The 14,247-nt window shown below is 43.9% G+C and overlaps 1 protein-coding gene across 1 annotated transcript in view; it reads right to left on the bottom strand.

The window, feature by feature from the left end:
• The window catches only part of CCNI (cyclin I), a 49,402-nt gene extending 35,680 nt beyond the window's left edge, over nt 1–13,722 (bottom strand). The window contains exon 1 of the mRNA XM_072623887.1: nt 13,337–13,722. The gene's annotated coding sequence lies outside the window, so the exon portion shown is untranslated. The remainder of the gene's footprint in view (nt 1–13,336) is intronic.
• Nucleotides 13,723–14,247: the final 525 nt, after the last annotated feature.

Genomic DNA, 14,247 nt, shown 5'->3' with positions numbered 1-14,247 from the left:
TGGAAAGAATAACTACAAAACAATCAAAACAGAATGTTGTTAAATATAAATAAGAGTATCTCCAGAAGACACCTCTACTCATCCTTCACAGAGATCAGGGTCCACAGGTGTGGAACACTGCATATACAATCTGACTTTTTCCCCTCAATGTCTTGATGAATTTTGTTAAATTTGTTTAAGGATGGCTCTCTGGGAGGCAGGAAGGGGAAGGATACAGGGACAAATTTACATGTTAAAAATATCAATAAAACTCTGTTTTTAAGATATTTCAATAAAGTATATTTTTAAAATAAGTTAAAGAACAAAAATTTTTATCTAATTATATGTTAATTTATACTCTGTAAGCAACAGGTAAAACTATAACATTTTCTAAAAATCTAGAGTGATGAAATTATCTAATGAACAAAAAGGTTTTATTTTATGGGTGCTATAACATTATTATATTTTTCATAGTCACTTCATTCAATGGCATTATAGCCAGAGTAGAAACTGGCAAACTGCCAAAATATATAACCTGCACCACAGGAAACATTTAGAAAGACTATTCAGAAGATATAGGGGATGAAACGGGGAAGGAAGTCACAGTAAGTCACAGTATTTCTGTACAACACTAAGCAAAACCAGAAGGAAACAGGGAAATTCAATTAAAATAAATTCAAAACAACAAAATATTTAACCAGACAAGAAACAGATGAAATTACAGAAAAGCCAATAGACAATTTCCATAATGTAACATTAACTGGGGGGGAAGGGGGAATGAAGAAAATTACTACAGCAAGAATTACAAAAAAAGGGGGTGGAGCCAAGATGACAGAAGCTCTCCCCTCAAAGCCCATAAAATAAATACCTGTAAAAAACGACTCTAAACAAATTCTAGAGCAGCAGAAGCCACAAAACGACAGAGTGAAAGAGATCTCCAGCCCAAGGCAGCCTGGAAGGCCAACAGGAATGGTCTATTGCACCATCAGGGAGAAGAACACAGCCCACAGCCTTGGCCAGGCCAGGCAAGGACAGGACTGGAGCGGGCTTCAAGGTGCCACCAGCAGCAGCTGCAGGTCCAAGATTCCTCAACTCACAAACGCCAAAGACAGCCTCAAAGGTCAGTGAGAAAGCTCTTTCACCTGGGTGGGAAGGGAACCCAGCGGACTAGTCCCAACCCCAGGCAGCAGCAGCTTTCATTGTTTGAGCCCTGGCCTAAAGATCCTGGGGGAAGTGAGAAGCTGATCTAGATCTCAGCCCTGAGTGGTGGCCCTGGGGTGAGGAAAATGCTGGCTGGCACGGTGGAGCTAGGGGAGGCTCTGGAGAGGGAATCCTGCTCACAGACCAGAGCACAGGCCAGTACAGGAATAAACTCTCCCTTGATTGTGCCATCTTGGAGGAACTGAGAACTTACAGGTCCCCAGAGTATATCCTCCTCTTGACAAAGAACTCAAAAGTCAAGTAACTGACTGGGGAAATGACCAAAAAAGGGAAAAAGAATAAGATGACAGAAGGTTACTTTCTTGGTGAGCTGGTATTTTCTTCCATCCTTTCAGATGAGGAACAACAAAGCATACCATCAGAAGAAGACCTAAAAGTCAAGGCTTCTGCATCCAAAAACCTCCAAAATAAATGTGCAGTGGTCTCAGGCCATGGAAGAGCTCAAAAAGGATTCTGAAAATCAAGTAAGAGAGGTGGAGAAGAAATTGGGAAGAGAAATGAGAGTGATGCAAGAAATTCATGAAAAGAGAGACGACATCTTGCTAAAGACCCCCAAAAAATGCTGAAGAAATTAACACCTTTAAAAACAGACTAACTCAAATGGCAAAGGAGGCCCCAAAAGTCAATAAGGAGAAGAATGCTTCAAAGAGCAGAATTAGCTAAATGGAAAAGCAAGTTCAAAAGCTCACTGAAGAAAGTAGTTCTTTAAAAATTAGAATGGAGCAGATGGAAGCTAATGACTTTATAAGAAACCAAGAAATTACAAAACAAAACCAAAAGAATGAAAAAATAGAAGACAATGTGAAATATCTCATTGGAAAAACAACTGACCTGGAAAACAGATCCAGGACAGACAAGTTAAAAATTATGGGACTACCTGAAAGTCATGATCAAAAAAAAAAGCTTAGACATCATCTTTCATGAAATTATCAAGGAAAACTGCCCTGATATTCTGGAACCAGAGGGCAAAATAAATATTGAAAGAATCCACTGATCACCTCCTGAAAGAGATCCGAAAAGAAAAACTCCTAGGAATATTGTTGCCAAATTCTAGAGTTCCCAGGTCAAGGAGAAAATATTGCAAGCAGCCAGAAAGAAACAATTTGAGTATTGTGGAAATACAATCAGGATAATACAGGATCTGGCAGCTTCTCCATTAAGGGACTGAAGGGCTTGGAATATGATATTCCAGAAGTCAGAGGAACTGGGATTAAAACCAAGAATCACCTATCCAGCAAAACTGAGTATAATACTTCAAGGGAAAAAATGGTTATTCAATGAAATAGAGGACTTTCAAGCATTCTTTATGAAAAGACCAGAGCTGAATAGAAAATCTGACTTTTAAACACAAGAATCAAGAGAAGCATGAAAAGGTAACAAGAAAGAGAAATCATAAGGGTCTTACTAAAGTTGAACTGTTTACATTCCTACATGGAAAGATAATATTTGTAACTCTTGAAACTTTTCTCAGTATTTGGAGGGATTTTACACACACACACACACACACACACACACACACACACACACACACACATTTAGACAGAGGGCAAAGAGTGAGCTGAATAGGAAGGAATGATATGTAAAAAAATAAAATTAAGGGGTAAGAGAGGAATATATTGGGAGGAGAAAAGGAGAAATGGAATGGGGCAAACTCTCTCTCATAAAAAAGGCAAGAAAAAGCTTTCTCAATGGAGGAAAAGGGGGAGGTGAGACAGAAAAAGTGAAGCTTACTCTTATCACATTTGGCTTAAGGAGGGAATAACACGCACATTCAATTTGGTATGAAAATGTATCTTACACTACAGGAAAGTAGGGGAGAAGGGGAGAAGGGATAAGTGGGGTATGGGGGGATGATAGAAGGGAGAGCAAATGAGGAGGGGGGTAATTAGAAGTAAACACTTTTGAGGAGGGATAAGGTCAAAAGAAAGAATAGAATAAATGGGGGGGGCAGGATAGGATGGAGGAAAATATAGTTAGTCTTTTATAACATGACTAATGTGAAAATCTTCAGCAAAACTACACATATATAGTCTATATTGAATTGCTTGCCTTCTCAGTGGGGATGGTGGGGAGGGAGGAGGGAGAGAAGCTGGAACTCAAAGTTTTAGGAACGAATGTTGAGAATTGTTTTTGCATGTAACTGGCACATAAGAAATATAGGCAAAGGGGTACAGAAATCTATCTTGCCCTACAAGAAAAGAGAGAAGATGGGGATAAGGGAAGGGAGAGGTGTGACAGAAGTGGGGGTAGATTGGGGGAAGGGATAATCAGAATGCACAATGTCTTGGGGTGGGGGAGGGGAGAGATGGGGAGAAAATTTGAAACTCAAAATCTTGTGAAAATGAATGTTGGAAACTAAAAATAAATAAATTCCAAAAAATAAAAATAAAACTACTATAGACACTTTGAAAAAAAAAAGAATTACAAAAGAAGCTAGCAACTGGGGGGAAATAATCTTTGCATCAAGCATCTCTGATAAAAGTGCCAACATTCAAATCTACAGGAATATGACACAAACATATAAATCTGAAGGCCATTCCCTAATAATAGTCAAGTGGCCAAAGGATATGAAGTGTTCTTTTAAAAAAAAATTTGTTTTAATCAGCCAACATTTTCCTTCTTTCTCCAACCTCTCCTAATTGAGAACACGAGAAAAACAAAAACCCATTTCAAACATGTATAGTCAACCAAAACAAATTTCCACCTTGGACATGCCCCAAAAATATTTGTCTCACTCTGCATTCCAAGTCCTTCCCTGTCTATGAGGAGATGGGTAGTATGTTTCATCATTAGTCCTCTGGAATCCTAGATGGTCATCACAATAGTGTACTGCAACAGTTAAAAGTTCAACATAATAGTAGTCTATCTATATACCACAACTTGACTCATTCAAGATATGAAGTTTTCAAAAGAAAAAAATGCAAATAATCAAAAAATATAGGGAAAAAATGTACTAGTTAAGAGAAATGCCAGGAGAGAGCTTTTGGGAGAATGTTGGTGATATGAAAGGGTAACAATAAAAATTTATTTTAAAATAAAATATTTGAGAAATGCATTGCTAAAAAAAACTAGGATATCACTTCACACCCATCTAATTTTCAGAGATGAAAGGAATGGTCAATGTTGAAGGAGTTATGAGAAAACAGACACACGAATACATTTCTGGGACAAATGCAAATCGATTCAAATCATTCCAGAAAATAATTTGTAAATGATATGATGGAAGTTGTTAAACTGCCTCTACTCTTTGACCCAGAAGTCAGTTCCATAGGTTCCAATAGTTTTTCATCAGTTGGGGAATGGATGAACAAACCCACAATTTATAAATATTAATGAATATTACTTCTAGACAAGTACAAAGAATTCAGAGAAACATGGAAGACTTTCATGAACTGATGCTGAGCAAAGAAGTCAAACCAGAATATTTGATATTACTGTAGATAAAGACAGCACAAAAAGTCAAAGTCAGATCAAATGCAGTGATTAATGCTGGTTCCAGAGGACTACTATGGAGACAAGCTTTGTTCCTCTCAATAGAAGATTAGACTCTGGCTACAGAAATCCATATTCCAGTTGTTGTGTTTGATGAAATGGATCAACCTGCTTCTGCAGCCACCATCCAGGGAAGCAACCCCTGCAAGACAAGTCTCACAAACTGCCTCTTCAACAGTCCAGAAAACAAAGTTCTCACCTAAGTCTTCCATGAGAAAGGCACCAACATCAGAAACAGGCGCAGCCTTATTAAAAGAAATTACTCTAAAGAAGATAAATTCCTGTCTACCTTGTCACGGTGCCCTCAGGACCACCAGGTCTTCGCTGTCCGCTCTGTGGCTGAAACATCTTCTGAAGCTCCTGAGAACGAAGTGTTTACTTTTCTCTTTGCTTTCTTTGTTTCCTAGCTCTTAACACTTAGTAACTGCTTTTTCATTCATTCAAAAATCAAGTATCAAGAAACTCCAACTGTCCTAAGTGGCATTAGTGACTAAATATATTAATTCAGGGACTTTGATCAGTGACCAAAAGAACCAAGACTCATAGAAAATTAAACTACAAGGGAAATAAACATATCAAGTATAACCTCATTTGACAACCAAGAAAGATTCAAAAGTTAAGCAAATTTGTTTAAGTCTGAACTGCAAGCTACTGTTAAGAACTTCGCTATTTGTGGAAAAATTCTTTAGATGACTAACTGAAAGGTTTACTTCTGGAAACTTCCATTAAGTTAAGAGTTCTCCAAACTATGAGGCTCATAGTTTGAGGGGTATCTTTATTAATGTGTTCATTGCTGTTAAGTATAATGAGCTGGCTTCCTCCAAAACCTGAAACTTTTTACAAACTGAAATAACTGGAGAACACATACGCATTATTATTTGAACTTTTCAACAACTACGAATAGGGAGGAGGAAAAGGACTAAACCTGTAATTTCACTAGCATGGAAAACTCCCAGATGAGGAAACTTGCTCCCCCAGGCTGAGAGGTGGTGTAAGGACTGGAGTCAAAAAATAGGGGAAGTTTAAATACTGTCTCAGACTCTTACGAGGCTCATTCAGTAAGAGGAATGTTGATGTGACCAACTGATATGACCGAAAGTATGCTTGGTAAATCACATGGAAAACACCTTTGAACAGTTCACCTGTAGCTAAGGTGGGAATGAGAACTGTATTAATAGAGAAACTAAACATTTTATATTTCATAGCATAAAAGCAGCTTCAAGTGGTTCTCCATTTACAGATAATGTGGTGGAAAGAAGAGATGAGTGAAATAGAAACAGGAAAGAGAGGAGCTTTAGCCGAGCAGAATCTCACCATTCTTCCTATTTTAAAATGTTATAGTTTATATTTTGAGACTCAAATCAATCAGCAAGCATTAATTAATTGCCTACTGTGCCAAGCAGGCTAGGTAATGGAAATAAAAACACAAAGAAGGAAACAATTTCTACTCAGAAAGAGCTACGGAACCTATCTTCTATTTATAGGATCAGCCAATGAGCATTTATTTTACACCTGTTAGGATGGTCTTATGAAATTGCCTTCTATAGTTCTTCATAGAGCCATGCCTACAGGGATACATTTAAAACATTTTTAGACCTCAAAGACAATTCCTTTTATAGAGAAAGAAACACAACCTAGTTGGCTTGTCCAAAAACATACAGCTAGCTAGTGGTACAGCCAAGACACAGGTCTCCTGACTCCTAGTCCAGTGCTTAGAAAGATGACATAGTCATTTATTTTGGAATCTAATCTTCCAGCCACTAGGAGGCACCAGTTCATTTCATGCTGGTTCCTGGGCCACCTGATTTCTAGGCAACTGACCTGCAAATTCAAGGTAAGGAACAGAAGGTCAAATTAGAGGATATTCTGGTTCCATGTAAGAATACACTTACAGAGACAGGTCACACGAGCAACTAGACTAGACAATTTCTCCAGTCCCCACTAACTCTTAAAAACTCCCTAAAAGGAATATCTCCAAGGCCAAGAAACCAGGAAGCCTAACAAGGAAACAGTTTTAAGAATTAACATCAGCACACTGCGCCCCCCTGAAGTCTGGCTGGGTACACAACCTGACCTGTAAGCTTAGACCCTAGGGTCTACCTGGCAAATTCCTACTGTGGCCACTACAGTCACTGCAGCACAGCCAGCCCTATCCTCGCCCCAACAATTTTAGGGCAACAAGCACCAGACTTCAACTATGCCCACCTACTACAGAGAAGCAGGTTCAGAGACATTGGATGCCCCCTACCTGAAGAAGCAACAATCAATCAAAGAACTGAAGGGGGAACTGGGACAAGACGCCAGGCAGCCAGCATATGGGGCTATCCTAGGCCTAAAAGGGCATTAGAATCCAATCCCGGCCAGTTCTGTCCCCTCCAGGGAATAGTTGGGGCAGAGATTAAGAAAAGTGAAAAGTGAATTTTCCAATGTGAAAGGAAGCTGAGTCAACTCCAAGATCCAGCAAAAGAGAAGCCTGCTACTGAAGGCATTGGAAAGTGAGCAGCAATACTAGAATATCAGGAAAAAAGGCTAGAAACACTGAAGATCTCAGGAGACAGAAAACTCAAGCTAAAAAGCTAGGGCACAAGCACACAAATCAACAGGGAAGATATTAAAACAGAAGATGGCTACCAAGACATCGAGCAATTGTAAATGTCTCTAAATAAACACTAGAAAATAAGGAAGAACGAAACTACACCTAACGAAAGAGATATCCCCCACAGATTACCCAGAGAGTACGCAACCACAAAGGACAGTACAAATGGTTCCAAGGGAGAGATTACTGTAGGAAGTGAAAAGTGAACAAATGGCAAAATTGACAGCCTACAGAATAGAAATAATCAGGGGAAAAGAAACACTTCAGTCTTTGGTGGCAAACAGAAACAAAGAAAGAAAAACTGAATGGGAATACAAATTGAAGGACAATCTGGAAGAAGAAAAGCAAAATGCAATAATGTTAAAAAAAACAAGATCTCTACAGGGAAAACATTGGTTTCAAAGACAGGACACTTTGCGACAACTTAAGGATCAAAACTCCCTCAAGAACACTAACAAGTCAAAAAACTTAACCACCATAATGCAACAAGTAATATAAGAAAACTGTCCCGAATTTCGGATTACACAAAACAAAGGACCAACTGAAAGAAACCACAAATCACTTCCGAAAACAAACAACCTATTCTGCAAACTCCAGTATACACAGTGGGTAAATTTAATAATTTCAATGACAAACAGTAAATTCTTCAAGAGACTGAGAGACCTTCATATAAAGGAAACTCAAGGTTATTCTGAACCTCCTAGAAACCACAGGAGAGAATGTAAAAGAACTCAAGAAGCAGCCCAAATGACATTCCCTGCCATTGCCTAATGAATGAAATGAAAATGAAAAATGAAAAAATATGGATGTTCCACAGGAGACATTTGAAACACTCCTACTTACAAAAAAAAGCAAGCAGATTATTTGCACTGCAAGTAACCCAGATAACAAAAATACAAGGTATTAAATACAAATACTAAGGAAAGCACAAATAATGAAATAAATTACCCCATCTCTAAAGAATATTAAAGGGGAAAAAAAACCTAGGAAGACAAGACCCCTATGGAGCTTTAAAAAACAAAGGGATCATTAAGAGCTTTCTTTCTAAAAGGAGACAAGGCAACAAAATGAAAAAGAGGAACTTAAACGGAAGCACTAAGAGGAACAGGCTCAAAACCCCAAGGCCCTTCTCTCGAGTGTGATGTTCCCCATTCAAGTCAGTGATGATCAATGAAGGGAAAACAGCTCCTGAAGTCAGGAAAAGGACTGGAGGGGCACAGGGAAGGATGAAAACTGAAGGAAAAGAAAAGGGAAAGACCCTGATTCAGGATGGGAGGGGTTCCCAGTGAAGAACGTCCTCATAGGAAGGAGAAATGGGAGAAGGCAACCTTACTGTATTGTGCTGATAATCTGCAAAGGTTTGGTGCAGAGATCACTTCCTCGGATCACGTGTTGTGCCTCTATGGACAACAAGCCACCTCAGGAAAAGGGAAATCAGAGCTCCAAGTGACACCTGGAAGGTGGGAGGACACAGGCCTAGCAAAGAGATTCCACAGCAGATGGGAAAGAAAATGACTGTGGGAGGGTAAGTGGGATAAGTGGACTAGATGAACAGGGACAAAAGGACATTCCTACCATGGGGTAATATTTCTATCCTCTACCTCCTGCAGGAACTGATACTTCAAGAATGAGGCACAACAGAAAAAAGGTAAGGAAGGGATAAGACCCACAAGGTAAAAACCCAGAAACCGTTTAGAAAGAGAAACTCAAAATAGGTACTTTAGAAGCTTTAATTCCTAATTTAATGTCTTAGGAAGACAAAGAGACTAAAAAAAGGAATAAATAATAAAGGTCACTAATCAAAGAATAAAACTATAGAACAGACAGAATGGGAAGATAATTGATGAAGAGAATAAGGTAAAGAAACCTCTTCTTTAGAAAGACTCAAAAAAATGAAAAAAAGAAACTAACAAAAGAAGTTGAAGAAGAGGGGATAAAGAAATGTTTTAATTAGCTGCTTAGGAAAGGAGGAGAGAATAAGATAAATAAAAGGAATCAATTAGCAAAACTCCCAAGTTTAGAAAAAGAGTGACAAACCAGGGGGAGAGGAGTGAAGGGTTGAGAGAGAGGGAAAGGCAGCCTGTGGGAATAGGGTTGTCTGCCTTAAGGTATATTAAGCAAAAATAATTGCAAGGACAATGTATAGTCTTAAAAGGGGAAAAGAAACAAAAAAAAAGTAATTTAAAAAAAGAACTAATGTCTATTTGAAACAATGCCATGGGTGTTTCTATGACAAGAAGCACCAGCGTAAACAAGTTTACAGACTTTTATTAAATGACGTGCAAGTTAGTAGAAACAAAAACACTTTCTACAAACTGCCCCTTAAATAGTCTTAAAGATGTTAGTTAACAAAATTCAACAGGTTTGAAAAAACTCAACTCAGACAAGGGGAAAGCTACAAATCACGGGGGAAACAGAAAAGAGTTTCTAATGTTAATAAACTGTCCACTATATCGCCAATCTGAACAATTAGAGAACCTCGCTGGTTTGTTTGTTTTATCTTAACAGTCATCCTTCCCCATTACCCTACCTCCCTTGAAGTTAACCTGCTTAAAGGATTTCACTTCTAGCTCTGTACCTGCTGGCTACAGAATTCTAAAACCCAAAGTCAATTGTGAAAGACCTTGCAAACTGAGTTCAAAGATCTTTGCTATTATAAAGCCTCATAACAGTCAAATAGAGCCTATAAAGGGAGCAAGAGAGAACTCCAAGCTACCTTTCCATATTCTCCTTCCTGCACGCCTACATGACCCAGACAGGCATCCTCTGCTACGCCCCCTGTCCCTGAACTGGCTGATGTGTGTCCCCCTGCCCCATGTCTGGAATGTATTTCTTCTCCTCTAGTCTTAGAATCCTGTTTGCTTCCAGGTTCAGCTTAGGTGCCACCTCCTCCTGGAAGCCTTTCCTGACCCCCTCCCTAGGTGTTGGGACCCTTTCCCTCCTCAACCTAGCATGTAATTTATCTGTTTACATGTTGTACCGAAGATGATAATGGGGACTATTTTTAATTTTTTTCTATGTGTAAAAGAAAAACAAAATAAACTCACACATCTAAGATTCAGCATAGGAGCGTGTGAAAGGGGCCTGAACAAGAAATGAGATTAACAGTAAATGGTAGTTATTCCCTCTCCTGGTCAACAAATGGTCCACTCTCAAGAACTTCCGTTTCCGAAGCATCAACATAGCCAAACCTCAAACACCTAAAACCCCCTAGCGTGACAGTTGATCACGTTTCCATTAAGTGAGGGGCAGCCCACCCTCTTTCTTTTCCTAGTCTTCCTGCCCCTAATTTTTTTTTTCCTCCTTAATATTAGCAAGTTAGAAAAGCATGAACTCACACCAGGTACATCTACCTTTAAAATTTTTACCATTTTGTACCCTTTAATCAACACTGATGTTCTTTTAACTATCCTTTTTAAAAAAAAAATGTTAGGGCCCTAAAAGGGGGTAGGAAGGAGTAAGGATTTGCCAGAAGATTTTTTTTTTTTTAAAGCCCTCTGGCTACTCATATACATGGCCAACAGGAAGACACAGCTGCCCCTCCCCTTCCCACACCACCCCTCCAAGGCCTTTTGGCCACTAGAATTTGTTTCTACCCTGGAAATTCTCTGCTCTAAACAGAGGTACTACTTGGAGTTTCCCACATCACCACCAATGCCTTTTCCAAGGCTCTCTTTGCCCCAGAGTCCTCTCTCTCTATGAGCCTCTAAAGAGGCCTTTCTTAAGTAATTAGTACCCCTCTCAAACATCACTGAATGTTTTGCATATGTATAATATCCTTCTCATATTTTTGTACCTGTAAACATTTCCTCAGCACAACAAAAATCTTCAGGAGAGCAAGCGGTCATCAATTTTCTATCTCAGGCACACCTAGGGTAGTCTTATCAGTAACAGGAAGAGGCATAAGGACTGCATTGTGGTTTCACTGGTTTGGGGAACTCCGCAGGTGAAGGAGACCAGTGCTTTCTCTACAGCTTATAGCTTTAAAGAGTTGTCTAGAGCACTAGGAGGTTGTGACCACTAAAGAATCACAGTCAGTTATGTTTAAAGAGCCAGACTTACACCCCGGCCTTCCTGGCTTCCAAGCCAGCTCACTATGCCACTACACCATGCTGTCTCTCAAGTAAATGTTTGTTCACCCACTGACTAAAAGTCCTAAGATATCATTTTTAAGATTTCTCCTATGAGAAACCAGGGTCTGCTTTCACAATAGAAACTGGTTTGGGCTTTTGTGTGCCTTCCTTGTCATGTGGCACACAGAAGGCACTTAATAAATACTGGACATTTTGCTTCTTTCCTTCTTAATTTTCCAAAGGTTTAGTGTTTATGAAATCTTCAGTTGTCATAAGAAAGGCAGCCTGACATTGTGAATAGAGAGTCGGTCTAGAAGTCAGGAAAACGAGCTTAAGTCCCATCTCTGTGACCGTGTCACTCAACTTTGCCATGTTCTAGACAATCATCTTAGGAGCCGGTTTCTTTATCCTTCTGGTCATGGACTCTTTGGCAGTCTGGTAAAGCCTACGACCTCTCCAGAATGTTTTTAAATGCATAATATCAAATATGTAGGATTTCGAAGGAAACCAATTATACTAAAATCGTTATTAAAATTTTTTTTTAAAAGCTCACAGACACCGGGTTGAGAATCCCCAGAGACTATAAATTGCGGAGAAGGTGCCAACCTGCATGGGTTGAGGGAGTTTCTTCACCAAAAAAAATCACAGGCCCAGACTGTGTTAGTGGTCAAACCAAAGTTCAACCTGCAAGGCTTTGTCTCCTCTCCCCCCCAAAAAAGGAGGTGCCAAAGCTCCGGGCACACAGTGAGCATTCCTTCATGGGGCATACGCGCACAAAGAACCGGCACCAGCGGTGTAGCACCGTCGCCCAAAATGGACCGCCGGCCCGGTCTGGACCTAGTGAGACAGGGAGACGCGTCCTCAAGTCGGGCCACAAGCGTCCATCGCAAAGCCTGCGCCCAGCATACAAAGGCAAGCCCTTCCTCCTCCTCCTCGTCCTCCTCCTTCTCCCCCTAAAAAATAGTCCCTGCCCGCACAAAAGGAGGCCCGCAGCCGCCGGCGGCGTGCAGCGCCCGGTACCAGACGGCACCAAAGGGCGGCCTCCTCCGAGGCAGGGAACAAAGGCCCGGCACGCTCGGCCGCTCCGGCCCGCGATCGTCACGCGCGCACGCTAGGGCAGACCCGGGAGAAGTTGGAGCCCGGCCCGGGCTGGGCTGCGCGGACACAAAGGAGGGCCGGACAGCCGTGCGCGCCCTGCGAGGGGCAAAGAGCAGAGGCCCGGACGGGAGAAGTCGGGGCCCCTCTCGGGGCGATCACGGGCTCCCACTCGAGTCAAGAAGCACGCAGGAGGCGTCTAACGCGCCAAGTGCGGGGGGCCCAGAGTCTAAAGACCAAGGGGGGTCGGAGGCAGGCGGGCGCTGCTTGGTGCCAAGCCCTGGGATGGAAACAAAGGCAGGAGACCCCCCACCCCGGCTGCGTCCGAGGGGGACGCCGCTGGAGGACCAGGGGCACAGAGGGCACGGCCCACTCAGGGAAGCCCCGGACCCGGAGCCTGGGGGGGTGCAGCCCCTGCCCTAGGGGAGATCCCCCTCGAGCCCGGGCGCAAACAATTCTGCCTCGACCGCCAGCGGGGGCCCCGGGGCTAATGACTTGGGGGGGGTCCCCGAGCTATCAGACTTTGAGGTGACCCGAGGCCACTATACTTTGGGGGTATCCCGGGGTTATCAGACTTTGGGGACCCCCTGAACTATCAGACTTTGGGAGGGGTGCCCCGAGCTAGCAGGCTTTGGGGGTGCCCCGGGGCTAGCAGACTTTGGGGGTGTCCCCCGGGACTATCAGACTTTGAGGGGTGCCCTGAGCCAGCAGACTTTGAGGGGGTCCCGGACTTCAGGAGCTGGAGACCACCACCGAGGGAGGGCGCGGGGGGAGGGGGCGGGTCTAGGTCCCTCCCCCCCGGGCCCAGCGCTGCTCGGCCCGGGGGGCGTGACCGCGGGAGGGGGTCCGTTACACCGCGGCGGGGGGGGGGGGCGCTCACCTTCCTCTCCTTCTCCTCCTCCTCCTCCTCCTCTTCCTCCTCCTCCTCCCCGGCAGAGCAGTAGGCTTCACGCTGGCGACTGGGGGCATCCGGGGCTCCGCTACCGCCTCATCCTGCCCGGCGCGCGGGGGCCAACGGTCCGTGCCCGTCACCGCCTCAGGCCCATGGCGCCCCCCGGCCCAAGGCCGCCCGTGCCGCTCCTCCTGCCGGGGTGGGCAGGGGGCTCCCTCTCGCCATAGGGCGCCGGGGGAGGAGAGGGGGAGGGCACAGGGACGACGAGCCGAGGCGAGAGCCAAGCGCCGGCGTCCGAGCGCCCGCCGGGGACCGAGGGAGGGGGAGGAAGAGCGCGGCCCTCGGAGCGCTGCCCCGCCCCCGCGCAGGGATCCGCGTCCCGGCCTCAGACGCCGCCGCCCTCCCGCTCCGGCCCCCGGCCCCCGGCCCCCGGCCCCCGGCCCCCACCACCCCTACGGCCTGCCGGCGTCTAGAGGCCGGGGCAAGGATGCGGGAACTGGCGCGAGTCGGGCCGGGAAGCCTCGGGATTCTTTTTTCTTTTGTCCTGGAGGCGGAAGGATTTGCTCTGCGTGAGGGTGTGATTCAACTTGACGCAGGCCCTTCCTCCCCACCCCCCTTTCCGGAGGGTAGAGGAAAGAGCGCATGCGCTCCTGGGCCCAGGAAGACGTCATTGGCCCTGGGCTTGGGAGCCCGACGCGAGCGGGCTGGGACCTCTGCCTGGCGCTGGTGGCCGGCGCTGGTGGCCAGCCCGGTGTCCCGGAGGGCGTTCTCTGATGTTTCCGCCCCTCCTGGGGTGAGGGATTCAGTGACGCTGGCCGGCATGTGTACGTTAGCACTTTGCAAACCCGATGGAACCCACTTTATGGATGAGGCAGCTGAAGCCTCCAGGAGGGAAATGA

This window comes from Notamacropus eugenii, chromosome 7, assembly GCF_028372415.1.
Source record: "Notamacropus eugenii isolate mMacEug1 chromosome 7, mMacEug1.pri_v2, whole genome shotgun sequence".
In the NCBI taxonomy this organism is placed as follows: domain Eukaryota; kingdom Metazoa; phylum Chordata; class Mammalia; order Diprotodontia; family Macropodidae; genus Notamacropus; species Notamacropus eugenii.
Note: the sequence above shows the minus strand (reverse complement) of the source record. Positions and strands in the feature narration are given on the sequence as shown.